This window comes from Corythoichthys intestinalis, chromosome 2 (genome assembly GCF_030265065.1).
Source record: "Corythoichthys intestinalis isolate RoL2023-P3 chromosome 2, ASM3026506v1, whole genome shotgun sequence".
NCBI lineage: Eukaryota > Metazoa > Chordata > Actinopteri > Syngnathiformes > Syngnathidae > Corythoichthys > Corythoichthys intestinalis.
Window position 1 is genome coordinate 21,015,720 of NC_080396.1, and position 14,153 is coordinate 21,029,872.

The 14,153-nt window shown below is 38.9% G+C and overlaps 1 protein-coding gene across 1 annotated transcript in view; it reads left to right on the plus strand.

Moving 5' to 3' along the window:
* The first annotated feature begins 5,340 nt into the window (after positions 1-5,340).
* vwa5b1 (von Willebrand factor A domain containing 5B1) overlaps positions 5,341-14,153 on the plus strand; it is an 88,964-nt gene continuing 80,151 nt past the window's right edge. The window contains exon 1 of the mRNA XM_057820224.1: positions 5,341-5,397. The gene's annotated coding sequence lies outside the window, so the exon portion shown is untranslated. The remainder of the gene's footprint in view (positions 5,398-14,153) is intronic.

A 14,153-nucleotide genomic window follows, 5' to 3' on the forward strand; every position in this document is an offset into this window, starting at 1 on the left:
ATTCAGAGATCCTCACTGAACTTCTGGAGTGAGTTTGCTGCACTGAAAGTAAAGGGGCCGAATAATATTGCACGCCCCACTTTTCAGTTTTTTATTTGTTAAAAAAGTTTAAATTATCCAATAAATGTTGTTCCACTTCACGATTGTGTCCCACTTGTTGTTGATTCTTGACAAAAAAATTAAATTTCATATCTTTATGTTTGAAGCCTGAAATGTGGCGAAAGGTTGCAAGATTCAAGGGGGCCGAATAATTTTGCAAGGCACTGTATATACTGTATATATACACCGGATTTTTGGACTATAAGTTGCATTTTTTTTCATAGTTTGGCAGGGTGGGTCTTATATTATGGAGTGACTTATGTGTGAAATTATTAACACATTATTATATCATTGTTGCTTGTTAGCATGTTCTGTATGCTATAGTTATCTGAATAACTCTTAATAGCTATGTTACATTAACATACCAGGGAGTTTCTCAATTCGTTGTTTATGCGTCATATAATATTAGCATACCGTACACCAGGGCTGGACTGGGACAAAAAATCGGCCCGGGCATTTTGAGCCGAGACCGGCCCACCAGGTATTGATGGAAAGACAATTAAGCCTATAAATGAAAACCAACTTTCTTGTGACAATGCTTTCACACTGTCTTGTTGGTGTATATATACTTAAACATAAACTTAAACATACACCATCCTTCCTGTCCCAATATTCTATACAGTAGTTAGCGGATATCAAAAGGCTGCATGGTCTAGTTAACCTCCTGAACAATGTACAACGTATGATGGGATCCTGAAATTAGGACAGGGATTAATACGGAATAGAGGTGAGACATGATCATTGATGAATATATTAAAATGAATAAATGACAGATTTAGTGATTTTTTCATAGACTATTTATTTACTGCATCAATAAAAGTGCAAATAAATATATCCACAGAATAGGCCCTCAAACACAGAGACCTTTAAAAAGTGAAAGGAGACAGAGGAAGATAAGTGATAAAGAATAACACTTTATGGACTGGTATGATCACAGTACTGGTTTCTAGAAAAATCTGGGAAAGTAGTTGCATTATATACTCCATATAGTACTTACTTAGGGCAAACTCCTGAACAAACAATGAACAAAGTATGGAGTGATCGACTTATCATAAGTTTGAATGGAAACTACCAGGCTAGATCTTGCCTGTGTTGTCTTGCCAAAAAAAAGTTATGTGCTCGGACGCGCCGGCGCGTCCGCTCGACCTTATAAAGTTTTTAACTACCTAACAAATAGAGATAATACTTAACTAACTAAATTAATAAAATAAAGTTACTTAAGCACTAACATAATTACAACTAGAATAGCATCATAGAAACCGTCCAGCATTAGAGAAACCCCATCATGTTAGTTTGCATGCACAGCTAGCTAAATTGCTTAACGGCCTAATTATAACTACTGGCGGTGTTAAGAGTTAGCGAGCGCAATGAAAATAAACTACACCCACGCTTAATTCATATCTGAACCAGATAGACTGCAGTTCAACACTTCTTACATGAAGTTCAGATTCCCCTCCACTCGGACCGCCGGCGGCCGCGGGTCTCTCCTCCTGCTTCCCCTTCCCCTCATCCACCTGACGGCCAACCCCGCCATCGTAACCTGCGGTTGCTGCTGTCGCTGAAGAGGAAGCTCCGCCACCGGCAAACATCTGTGTTATTTTAACACATTTAGCGGCATCCGCATGAAGGGCTTGTCTCTTTCTATCTCTAATTTTTTCCGCGCCTCCTTTCCTTTTCTTGTAGTTATCCATTTTGTTTATCTCCTCTCTCTGTATGTCTGATTAATGTATATCTGATACCTCTGATCAAGAGGGAGGGGGCATCGGCCCTCGTTTGTAATTGGTCCAGCACATAACCAATCTTGACTGATGGGCCGATCTACCAGTTTTGTGTACCAATGTGATTAATGCCCTTAGGAAAAAAAAAAAAAAAAAAAATTCAGGACCGGCCCAAAATCGCCATCGGCCCACCGGGCAAATGCCCGGTATGCCCGATGGCCAGTCCAGCGGTGCCGTACACTTATTCAGCCCATTGTTCTCTATTGTATTTTTTATTTTAAATTGCCTTTCAAGATGACATGTTGGGTTGGGTTGGGGGTTATACTTATATAGCGCTTTTCCACCTTTCAAGGCGCTCAAAGCGCTTTACACTATCTCGCCATCCACCTACTGGTGACGCAGCACCAGGTATGTTCTTGGTGCTGGATTCTATCAAATAAAAATTTCTCCCAAAATGCGACTTATACTCCGGTGCGACTTATATATGTTTTTTTCTTTTTCCTTGTGCATTTTTTGGCAGGTGCGACTTTTTTTCAGGTGCGCCTTATAGTCCCAAAAATACGGTATATACATTTTTTTTTTTTTTTAATTATACTTTGGGAATAAAAGTGAAAAAACATGTCTTATATGTATCTGTTTCCAATGCTAAATATTAATAAATACATTGAACACAATGGGTGCACTACTTCGAGGTTTTTCACTTATTGTGGCAGGTTCTGGTCACCATTAACCGCGAAAAAACGAGAGATCACTGTATTAGAGCTCTGCCCATCCTCTTAACATTTCTGTTCGACCCTCTCCTCACCCAACCATTACACCCACAAACTGGGCCTTCTCGAGACACGGGTGCAACCCTCCCCCCTCCCCCCCAAGCACCGCCCCTGCTGCTATACATATTGCCATACAGTATATTGGGAAATGCATGTCAACATTTTTTCCCCACTTTTACAGATCAATGAAAAATGGAAAACAATGCTTGTTTAATTAACTAGCTCGACAATATTCATTGCATGCTACTGGAAACAATTTTAAAGAATTATAGCTATTGCCATCTAACTAGACCCACATATATATATTTTAAACTTATTAATAATAGTGTGAAAATCAGTTCGAAAAATCACAGGAATATGATGATTGTATTGCGTCTGGCACACCCAATTCAATGAGGTGTTTAGTATCCATTGTCTATGGTTGTCGCTCCCTTCAAATGAGAATTACTCTTGACCTGTTATGCCACGTGTTAAGATGACGCCTGTGAGGAAAATCTGACCGAGAAAATGAAAGAATATTTATAAAGTAGCTCTCGAAAGTTTATTTATGCAATATATTGGAAACTGAACATCGTATTCTGATATGCGTATTCTCTCTCTTCATATCACAATTAGGGGTGGGACTTTAACACATTATTCGTCATTAATTTATTACAAAAGATTTAACTAGTTTAAAAAGAATTAACCTTTGTCAGTGCACAATAGTAAACTGAGTAAACTGATGCACATATTAGCTAAACTAACGGCTAATGGAAATCGAAAGCGAAAAATCTGATTGAACAAGCATAAAAAAACATCGTGGTTTGTACAACTATATATATAATGTGCTAGTATTTACATAATTCACCCCCATAATTTTTTGCTAAGGTTGCTTGAAGTTTTAGGCCTCTCAAATAACTTTTTATATTCCTGGTTCTTCTATAAGAAGTAAGATGTGCACTATGCTATAAAAATGGGCTGTTGCTGGGGAAAAAAAAAAGAGTCCTAAACGGGCACTTTGACTTCAATTCTTCTAGGTTTTTTTCCCCCCGAAAAATGTTTTCCTACTGTTTTGAATTGAAATTCAATTAATTGCATTTTCCCACTATTTAAGAACACTATTTGATTCATTTACTAAAATTCTTTCTATTAAATTTTTTTTTTTTTCGGACAAATATTGCTATACCATGAAAATATGATTTATCAAGGTTAATTAATTAAAGTCTCTAATTAATTCAATACAATTTTTTAATCGGATCACATCCCTCATCACAATTTTATTTAAAAATTTTTTCCAAACCTGTCCTGTTCAGCTGTTTGACATGGAGAATGGAAGTCTAAGTGCCCGGATGGTCTGAACAGCTCTAATGTTTCACATTGAGAGTCTGACATACTCCCATTGTGATCATTCAACATACCTCGTTTATTACGACAAAGCAGCGAACAGGAAGTGGTTATGGGGGAACAGAAGAAAAGAAACACAAGAGAAGAAAGAAAAGAAACACAAACTACAACAAGAAATACATTGAACGTCTAGACCACTGGATTTTGTTCCAGCCGATACAACACAGAGAGTTTAACCAATGAACGTCCTGCTGAAACAAGCAGCACCTGACAAAGTTTAACTGATTACACATGTAAAAGATCTAATGGGTGAAAAGGTGTCCTCTTCATTGGTTGGAAAGCAAACCTGCACCCACTTGGCCTTTTGTGGAATCGGTTTGACACCTGTGGTCTAGACTAACTACTAATATGTTGGTGCTATCGTCTGCTAGATGTATTTCCGGTTGATACCATGTGGGGGTCCTGTTGACCAGGGAAAGAGGGGGACGGGGGTGGGAAGTCTATAAGATAAGTGATTGAAAGGGGTAGAGTGTACATAAATCAGCTCTGTGATCTAGAACCCAGTGAATCCCTTGTGAGTGTAAGCCCATTGGCGACCAACCCTACGCCGCCCCATCGCCAATCCTAGCACCGGGACCCCCCACCCGAGCACGCGCTATCACATCCAGCTGCACACGAGCGACAGCCACGCAGACGAGCGGAGACGCCACGCTGGCGCCAACCCAGGGCCACGGCTCCCACCCAGCCAGCCGGGGAGGGAGGGTGTGCGGGGTGTTGGTGTTCAGCACAGCCCATCCCTAATTAATCGAGTCACATCCCTAATCACAATTTTTCAATATACCGGTAATATTGCCCAGACTGCATATATATTAACATTGCTATTATCCACTATGATATTTTGGCCATCTTTCCTTTACAACTCATTGGCTGCTATTGACGGCAATAGATGTCCAAACCATTTTGACTGGGACAGGCTGGCATCAAATCCTTTCCCAGTCAAACTGGATTGGACATTTATCGCCGTCAATGGCTGCCAATGAGTTAAATGCCATCGATATACGGTATGTAAGACTATCTCATCCACAAAAAAAAAAAAAAAAAAAAGGAAATAATTCACCCCAGCCCAGTCAGTTTGAGTACGGTATATTAGTGAATCGTGGATGAATGAATGGATTGCTTCGCAGGTTCGTTCCTTCCTCTCTCTCTCATGTGTCTCTGACTCTCATCAGCACTCAGAGGGAGGAGGAGAGCATCAGCGAAGCGCTTTTTAACCACATGTTGCTGTGCTCTAGGTGGAGTGCTGCTGCAGCCTTCCTTTCTCTTGCCAAGTGGCTCACTTCTGTCACCACCTGTAGCAAGCAGCTGTCCTCTTTATCACCGCAGAGCTGAGACAGAGCGGTCGTACAGGCAGGAAGCTATCTTTGATCATTAGTGGACTTGTGAATCATCGAGCTCGTCGGTGTGGGCTCACTTGACACAGATGAAAGGTAAGACTACGATGATCTTGTGTGGTTTTGAATCAATGAATATGTTCAGTCTGTCTCTCTCTCTTTGTGTAAAAATAAGATAGAAAAGGTCAGAGAGATGATTAAGGCCAGTCAGTCATGCATATTTATACTGCAGCCGTCATCCAGATCTCTTTCAACAGGTAGTTACCACAGCAGCGCTCCACTGCTTTGACACTAATGAGTTCAGAGCGCTGTGACGATCCTTACAAAACCTTGAGAGTTGGGGGAGGACGGGTGAGTCATATGAGAAAGTGGGGTATGGGGATGGACACCGACAACACCAATGACCAGAAAGTGAAAAAACTGCAACAACCCAGTCTGGGCTAATATATATATGGCGGCAAACACAGACAAGACTGAAGAAGACCTTGAAAGAAACTGCTGTTTTTAAGCCAAAACAACTGTTGTGTTTGATAGAACAATATGTCTATATGCTGCCATAGCAGATTCATCGCGCATTAAGCCCCTGAACTATTTTTAATTTGTCCGTTTACCCTGGAAGCCCCCGTTTACAGAGGTCGCGCAACTGCTTTTGTTTCAACCCAGCCATAAAAAGAAGTTAATTAATTATATTTATTATCCAAAATGTCTGTCATTTTTAGGTTAGAATCATTAATTGATGTCTAATATTTCGTTGAAAAAAAAACGACTTAAAAAAATTATTCACTCGCATATTTATATATATATCGCACTTTTAAAACAAAATACGTTACAATGAAAAAAATGTCACGGATATCTAACTATCGCTTAATTGTATTTTTTTTTTTGTTACTGTTGCATTTTCTCCAATATGTTAGATGATAAATAATGAATCCAAACAAAGAAAATTTGAAAAAAAAAAAAAAACGTTAATGGGTAAATATATGAAAATGAAAATCTCAACCAGTCCTTGATGTCTGCGATTTCTGCATCGCGACCCTTGGTATATTACCATGTTTCACCCATAAAATCCCCCCAAAATCCAGCTGTGGCCATTCACAGCTGTGTCTTGACACTCAGTGATACATGCTACATGGAGTTTTTGGACCGGAACAAGGTATGTACGCGATAATATCTCGTTAAAGTCATGCCGTCTGTAATTCTGCTCTCACGTGCTCTCACCTCCAGATAGGGTTTTGCTCTTTAAAAATTAAAAAAAAAAAAAAGAAGAAAAAAAATGCCCTCCTGTTCACAATTTTTCTTCCCCCAGAAAATTGGGATTTTAAGCTTTCCAATGATGACTCACACATGCATAGGGATGGGAATTGATACGATTTTTACGATTACGATTCCATTATCGATATTGCTTAACGATTCGATTATCTATCAATTCTCTTATCGATTCTAATTTCGGGAAAAAGAAGAACAAACAAACAAAAGAGGCCCAAAGCCTCAATGTGGCAACTGTGGCAATAAGTGGCAAATGCACAAGAATGTGTAACATTTTACTGAAACATTTTTCTAATAGAAATAAAAAAATATTGGTATATTTTGGCATATAGGTCGTTGTTCTGCCTTTGGAAATGTCCCCAAACTTTTTCCTGTGAGGGCCAAATAACTTTTCCCTTCTCTGATGAGAGGCCGGGGTCAGTTTGTAACAGAAAAAGTGTGACGATTGCAGGAGTGCATAAATGTAAAAAAATTATTGTTTTTCAGAAAGCCACAATCAAATAACCCTCTGTGGATTCTTCACGGAACAAAAGTAAATAAAATAAAAATAATAATATAATATAATAATACTAAATAAAAATACCACTATTAATTAAATAGATAATAACCAAATAACCCTCTCTGAGTTATTCACTGAAAAAGGCCAGGAAATAAATAACACTACTGAGGGAGAAAAAAAACAAAAAAAATTCAAAATGCTCTCTGGAATTGTTCAGGGGGCTGGACCAAATATGGAGCCGCGGGCCGTAGTTTGGGGACCCCTGTTTTTATTTACCAGTATATTGAAATGCATGCCTTTTAGTTTTTATGGTGCTTTGACGCTCAAGTGGTGGCGCCCTTGCGCTTCCTCACGCGAAGAAGAGCGCGCTCACGTGAAGAAGAGCGCGCCTACACGCGAAGAAGAAGAAATGCCGCATCCAAGTGAGTGAGCGAGTTAGTGAGAAAGGGAAACACTGCCACGAGTCTACGTTCTTTGTTAATGTTTGTAAAATATCTACAGAGCCAACGCCTGTATGTATCATCTTCTGTGTTGTTGTTATGTGTTTCCACTCGCAATCGGACACTTAAATCCAGTTGTGTAGTGGTTTAAACGATGTGCTAATGCTAGCGAACGCATGCTAACTGTTTGTTATTACTGTGTTAGCAGTTAATCATCGCTGATTTACGTTGATGCAAACCTGTTTGTTATTGGGGACGAAATTGATTTGTTTCATTTCTATTTTCAGTTTCAAGTGATGGTTGAATAAAGTCAGCAAATTATACCAACGTCTTCTGCATCGTCATTTGGGAGTTTAGCTAGCTGTATAGCCAGGACTGAGCCTTAGCGTCTCAGTGAGGACAGTGCAGTCTATTCCCTCCCGATGCAGTTATTTCCATCTTGCAATGACTGCAAGTCGCTTTGTTGTCATTTTTCCTCGTGAAGTGAAGACACACTTTCGAGCGTTCGAACCTACATGCTGTCATTGTTATGTTTACGGCGGCAATGCTCGTGCTAAACTATCGTAACCTTTCATTTTCACCCTTTTTCCTGGTGAAGTGTAGCCAAACTTTGGAGCGAGTGGTTCTTGGCGCCATGCTAGTTTGATGCGTCTGGACAACAAGACACGTCACGACGCAATATGCGTCTTTACGGATCGTTAAAGGGATCGTTAAGGCTTTTTCATTGTGATGTCGAGGCCTCGAAACACTCGGAACCGGTTCTGAATTGGAATCGGATTTCGATTCCCGTCCCTACACATGCATATAGGACAATTTTGAAATTTGGCCAAATTGGGGGTCTCAGAGCAGAACTTCAAGTCACCTGAGTGTTTTCCGCCATATACATATATATATTTAAACAGAAAAAGTCACTGGAAGTAATATATTAGCAGTGGGTATTTTATTGATTGTTGTTTCTTCCATAGACAATACATGCATATTCTAAAAAGATCAGATAACATAGTTGAAAAAAGAAATATGTTTGTGCCTTTGAAAGAGATCATGCAAAATCTTGATTGACATTGGTTAGAGAGGTATTTGTTATACAATGATCCACACAGACAGAAGGAAAGGTCGCCATTGTTATTGAAAAATAACACAATCGCTTACTGTAGGGAGTTACCGCTGCTGTAATAGATGGCATTCCTCATTTTAATATTAACTGTGCCATCTACTTTAATGAATAAATGTGGAACCTCTAATTGACACTGGATTTTCTCCCTAAACACCAGAGAGTCAACTGGTTGTTTGTAATTAGGGGAGGACGGGGTTCATTGTCCAACAGGTTGGTTGTCACACTTGCTATTATTCAATCACCAGAGAGCGGTGTTGTGAAATGTCAATATTGAAATGATTCTAACTGTCCGTAGACAAAAGTAAATTGCTTTACATACATCTCTTTGAAGTAAGAGGCGATTACATTTTTCGGCTCGATCTAAAAAATTTACTTTAATACATTAATCTTTTTGTGGGTTTTACACATAGGTTTTTAGTTATGAAAGAGTTACCACGATTTACATTCTCTAGCTTGCCAGTTGAATGCTCGCTGTTAGCTTAGCTTTTAGAGGGGGAAAAAAACCGAGTTGGTGTTGTAATTTCAATTTTGTTGGAGTGGTTGTCACATCATCAACATATTAGAGGATTCAAAGGATCTTTTCGTCAGGTTGTGTTAAGGCAACGTTGTAAACATGCCCCCCGTAAACCTGTTAGGAATGTGATAATATATTCTTGTTAATTCATTAAATAATTTTCTTTCTTTTTTTTTTTAAATAAATCTCAGTTAATGTAAAAAGTGACAACCAACCAACACAATGGCCATTGTTTTCACAATTAGTGTGTCTCAGATTAACAAAAAAAAAAAAAAAAAATCACAGTAAAAATAAATAAATAAATAAAAAATGAATATTTTGAAACATGTCAAATCCAAGCCAAAATATGAAGCTTCCCTGTACAGTCCCTGAAAAACGTTTTGTCGCTTATCCATTTTGTATAAACAGTTGCTAACAACCTGACTTGGTTTCAGAACTGGCTCATATGAAAGCTAAGACCCCAAATGATGTTGAATGTACAAATAATATATTTGTTTCACTGAAAAAAGATTGATCATATAATGAAGACATAAAGGTCAAATTTTGGCAAGACAAAAGTTTTGTCGCCTACAGAAAGTAGTGTGAAAATTGAACAAAAAATGTACTTCAAATACAAAAATATGTTACATAACATAAGCGAATTAAGTAGTGGTGCTGTGAGATCCAAATGTAATATTTTGCATGACTTCCATGGGCTTCGGCAAGGATTTAAGTTTGATTTATCTCTCAGGGTGAAGACAATTATAAAATCGTGTGGCATTTACCAAGGCCGACAGCCTGTCAAAAGGATGGACGCTGGAAAAGTGGCAAAAAGTAGATTTTCAGATAAATCTTCCATTGAATGAGACCACAGTCGCCACAAATATTGCAGGAGACTTACTGGAGCCCTCATGGATCCGAGATTCACTCAGAAAACAGTGAAGTTTGGTGGTTACATCAGTACCAAAATCATTGTCTGGGTTTATATCCAGTATGGGGGTGTGTAAGGGATCTGCAGGGTGGAAGGCAACATAAATAGTCTGAAACATCAACAAATCTTAGCTGCCTCTTACATTCCTAACCATAAAAAGGGACAAATTCTGCAGCAGGATGGTGCTCCATCGCATACTTCAATCTCTACCTCAAACTTCCTCAAGGCAAAGAAGATCAAGATCCTCCAGGACTGGCCAGCCCAGTCACCAGACATGAGCAGGATGAAAGAGGAAGCATGGAAGACGAAACCCAAGAATGTTGATGAACTCTGGGAGGCATGCAAGACTGCTTTCTTTGATGTTCCTGATGACTTCATCAATAAATTGTATGAATCCCCACCGAAGCCCATGGAAGTCATACAAAATATTAAATTTGGATCTCACAGCACCACTACCTAATTCGCTTATGTTATGTAACATATTTTTGTATTTAAAGTACATTGTTTTGTTTAATTTTCACACTACTTTCTGTAGGCGACAAAACTTTTGTCTTGCCAAAATTTGACCTTTATGTCTTCAATAAATGATAAATCTTTTTTTAGTGAAACAAATATATTTTTGTACATTCAGCATCATTTGGGAGGGTCTAAGCTTTCATATGAGCCATTTCTGAAACCAATTGAATAATTAAGTCAGGTTATTAGCAATTGTTTCTACAAAACAGATAAGCGACAAGACTTTTGTCAGGGACTGCAGTAAATGAATGATTATTCTTACATCTGCTTATTACAGAATGTGACAAACAACCCTGTTCCCCCCTACCCTATTCATAAGCTATTAAGTGATTTCTCACAGATGCGGCTATTGTGGATGAGCTGTGTTGAGTATACTTTAATATGAATACGTTAAAACCACACTTGCTCGCAAAGAAGACATGGCATAAGTTCAACTGAAATTTAAAGTGACATTTTGAGTGTTGATGTATGCCACAATAACAAGCTGCTAAATATTTCAGTTGTACTCTGTGAAGAATTGGTGGTAGTGAGGGGTAAAAATGAGTTGGACTGAAACGTGTTTAGAGTGCATTTATTTCAGAATATGACGCCTTAATGGACTATGGAACAATAAGCAGTACATTATTCATTTCGATACTGGCACTGGGGAACACAATTTTAGTTGTTTTATGTCTGCAGCTGTTGTTAACAAATTTTTGGGAGCGGAATTGAAGTTTTCTAAGTTTAGTAAAAATATTTACCTTTAGGATCCTCTTTATTCTTAGAAAAAGAAAAAAAAAGAAAGAAAACAAAACACTGTACTTGACAAATTCACATATTAACGTACAGTTAAATATGAAAGAAGACTTCAATGTTTCTTTACACTTTTTCTCAATTGCTTTGGTACCTTTCAGATCAGAATTAAAATTCTCAAAAGTACTTGTTCAATCCTCACAACATGTCGTACAAGTAGCAAAACAACATGGATTACCTGCAAAAGCCAGTTTTATGTGCAAAATACTTCGTCTATTGCTAAAAATTAAATTTCTGTGTCACTGAACATGTCAGTGCTATCAGAAAATCAAGTCCCTGTTTCATTGTGTGCAGACAAGACGGTCAAATTGCTTAGTCATGCTCTCGATTGAACAGTTACACTGGTGGAAGGCCTTGATGCAGAAGATGGTGTATGTACAGTGGGGCAAATAAGTATTTAGTCAACCACTAATTGTGCAAGTTCTTCCACTTGAAAATATTAGAGAAGCATGCAATTGTCAACATGGGTAAACCTCAACCAGGAGAGACAGAATGTGGGAAAAAAAACAAAACAGAAAATCACATTGTTTGATTTTTAAAGAATTTATTTGCAAATCATGGTGGAAAATAAGTATTTGGTCAATACCAAAAGTTCATCTCAATACTTTGTTATGTACCCTTTGTTGGCAATAACGGAGGCCAAATGTTTTCTGTAACTCTTCACAAACTTTTCACACAGTGTTGCTGGTATTTTGGCCCATTCCTCCTTGCAGATCTCCTCTAGAGCAGTGATGTTTTAGGGCTGTCGTTGGGCAACGCGGACTTTCAACTCCCTCCACAGATTTTCTATGGGGTTGAGATCTGGAGACTGGCTAGGCCACTCCAGGACCTTCAAATGCTTCTCACGAAGCCACTCTTTTGTTGCCCTGGCTGTGTGTTTGGGATCATTGTTATGCTGAAAGACCCAGCCACGTCTCATCTTCAATGCCCTTGCTGATGGAAGGAGATTTTCACTCAAAACCTCTCGATACATGGCCCCATTCATTCTTTCCTTTACACAGATCAGTCGTCCAGGTCCCTTTGCAGAAAAGAGCCCCAAAGCATGATGTTTCCTCCCCCATGCTTCACAGTGGGTATGGTGTTCTTCGGATGCAATTCAGTATTCTTTCTCCTCCAAACACGAGACCCTGTGTTTCTACAAAAAAGTTCTATTTTGGTTTCATCTGACCATAACACATTCTCCCAGTCCTCTTCAAGATCACCCAAATGCTCTTTAGCGAACTGCAGACGAGCCTGGACGTGTACAGGCTTCAAAAGGGGGACACGTCTGGCAGTACAGCATTTGAGTCCCTGGCGGTGCATTGTGATACTGATAGTAGCCTTTGTTACTGTGGTCCCAGCTCTCTGTAAGTCATTCACTAGGTCCCCCCGTGTGGTTCTGGGATTTTTGCTCGCCATTCTTGTTATCATTTGGACGCCACGAGGTGAAATCTTGCATGGAGTCCCAGATCAAGGGAGATTATCAGTGGTCTTGTATGTCTTCCATTTTCTAATAATTGCTCCCACAGTTGATTTCTTTACACCAAGCGTTTTACCTATTGCAGATTCAGTCTTCACAGCCTGGCGCAGGTCTACAATTTTGTCTCTGGTGTCTTTCGACAGCTCTTTGGTCTTGGCCATAGTGGAGTTTGGAGTGTGACTGACTGAGCTTGTGGACAGGTGTCTTTTATACCGATAATGAGTTAGAACAGGTGCCATTAATACAGGTAACGAGTGGAGCCTCGTTAGACCTCGTTAGAAGAAATCTTTCTTGTTTGTAGATGACCAAATACTAATTTTCCACTCTAATTTGGAAATAAATTCTTTAAAAATCAAACAATGTGATTTTCTGTTTTTTTGTTTTTTTCCACGTTCTGTCTCTCATAGTTTAACCATGTTGACAATTACAGGCCTTTCTAATCTTTTCAAGTAGGAGAACTTGCACAATTGGTGGTTGACTAAATACTTATTTGGCCCACTGTAAGTTTGGATAATAATTGCAAGTTACACCTTTGTGTGTGGGAGATTCATTGCAAGAGACTGGACAAGATTCCGTTTACACTTTTACTGTTTTTACAATGTCTTGACAGACCATGCCATTGCAATACAGAAAGCAAAAGACAGCACTGAATATCACAAAGAAATACAACATAAAACCAAAATTAGAAATGTGAACATCAGACAATCAGCACAACTAAACTTTAAATGTTGTCGGGATTATTCACCCATTCTTTCAACACATCTTGATGTTCCTCTCTGTTTGACCACAAATTTTCATCCACGTCACAACGGATCTCCTTTCTTGCTATACAGGGTGGAGAGAATCTTCTTGAATGCCTTACCCAGCCTCTGCAGGCATCTGCTGTGATGTCACTGCATGCTGCATTCATGGCATCCAGGAAAGTCATCTGATTGTGAGGCTGGCGATCATATACTTGCCATGTCCATGTGGAGAAAAATTATTCTGTTGGATTGAGGAATGGGAAGTATGGAGGGAGGAACTCCATTACCATTTTGTTGTGGGTTGCAAACCATTCCCTGATTATGTTGGCGTGGTGGAAACACACATTGTCCCAAACTATTATATATTTTGGCAGGTTAAATACGTTAGTTACGTAAAATAAGTAACGAAAATGCTTCAAAATAAGTTCTTAAGTAAGTAATTCTGGCAACATGTTCATCTATTTTGAATGTAAAGGCTTATGCAATTAAATAATGAGTAGACGTTGTGGTTGGTTAGACCATTCAATAGATACCCATGATAATCCATTTTGAACATCATGGCAGATGCAACTTATAATGTAGGAAACAGCAGGGAATTG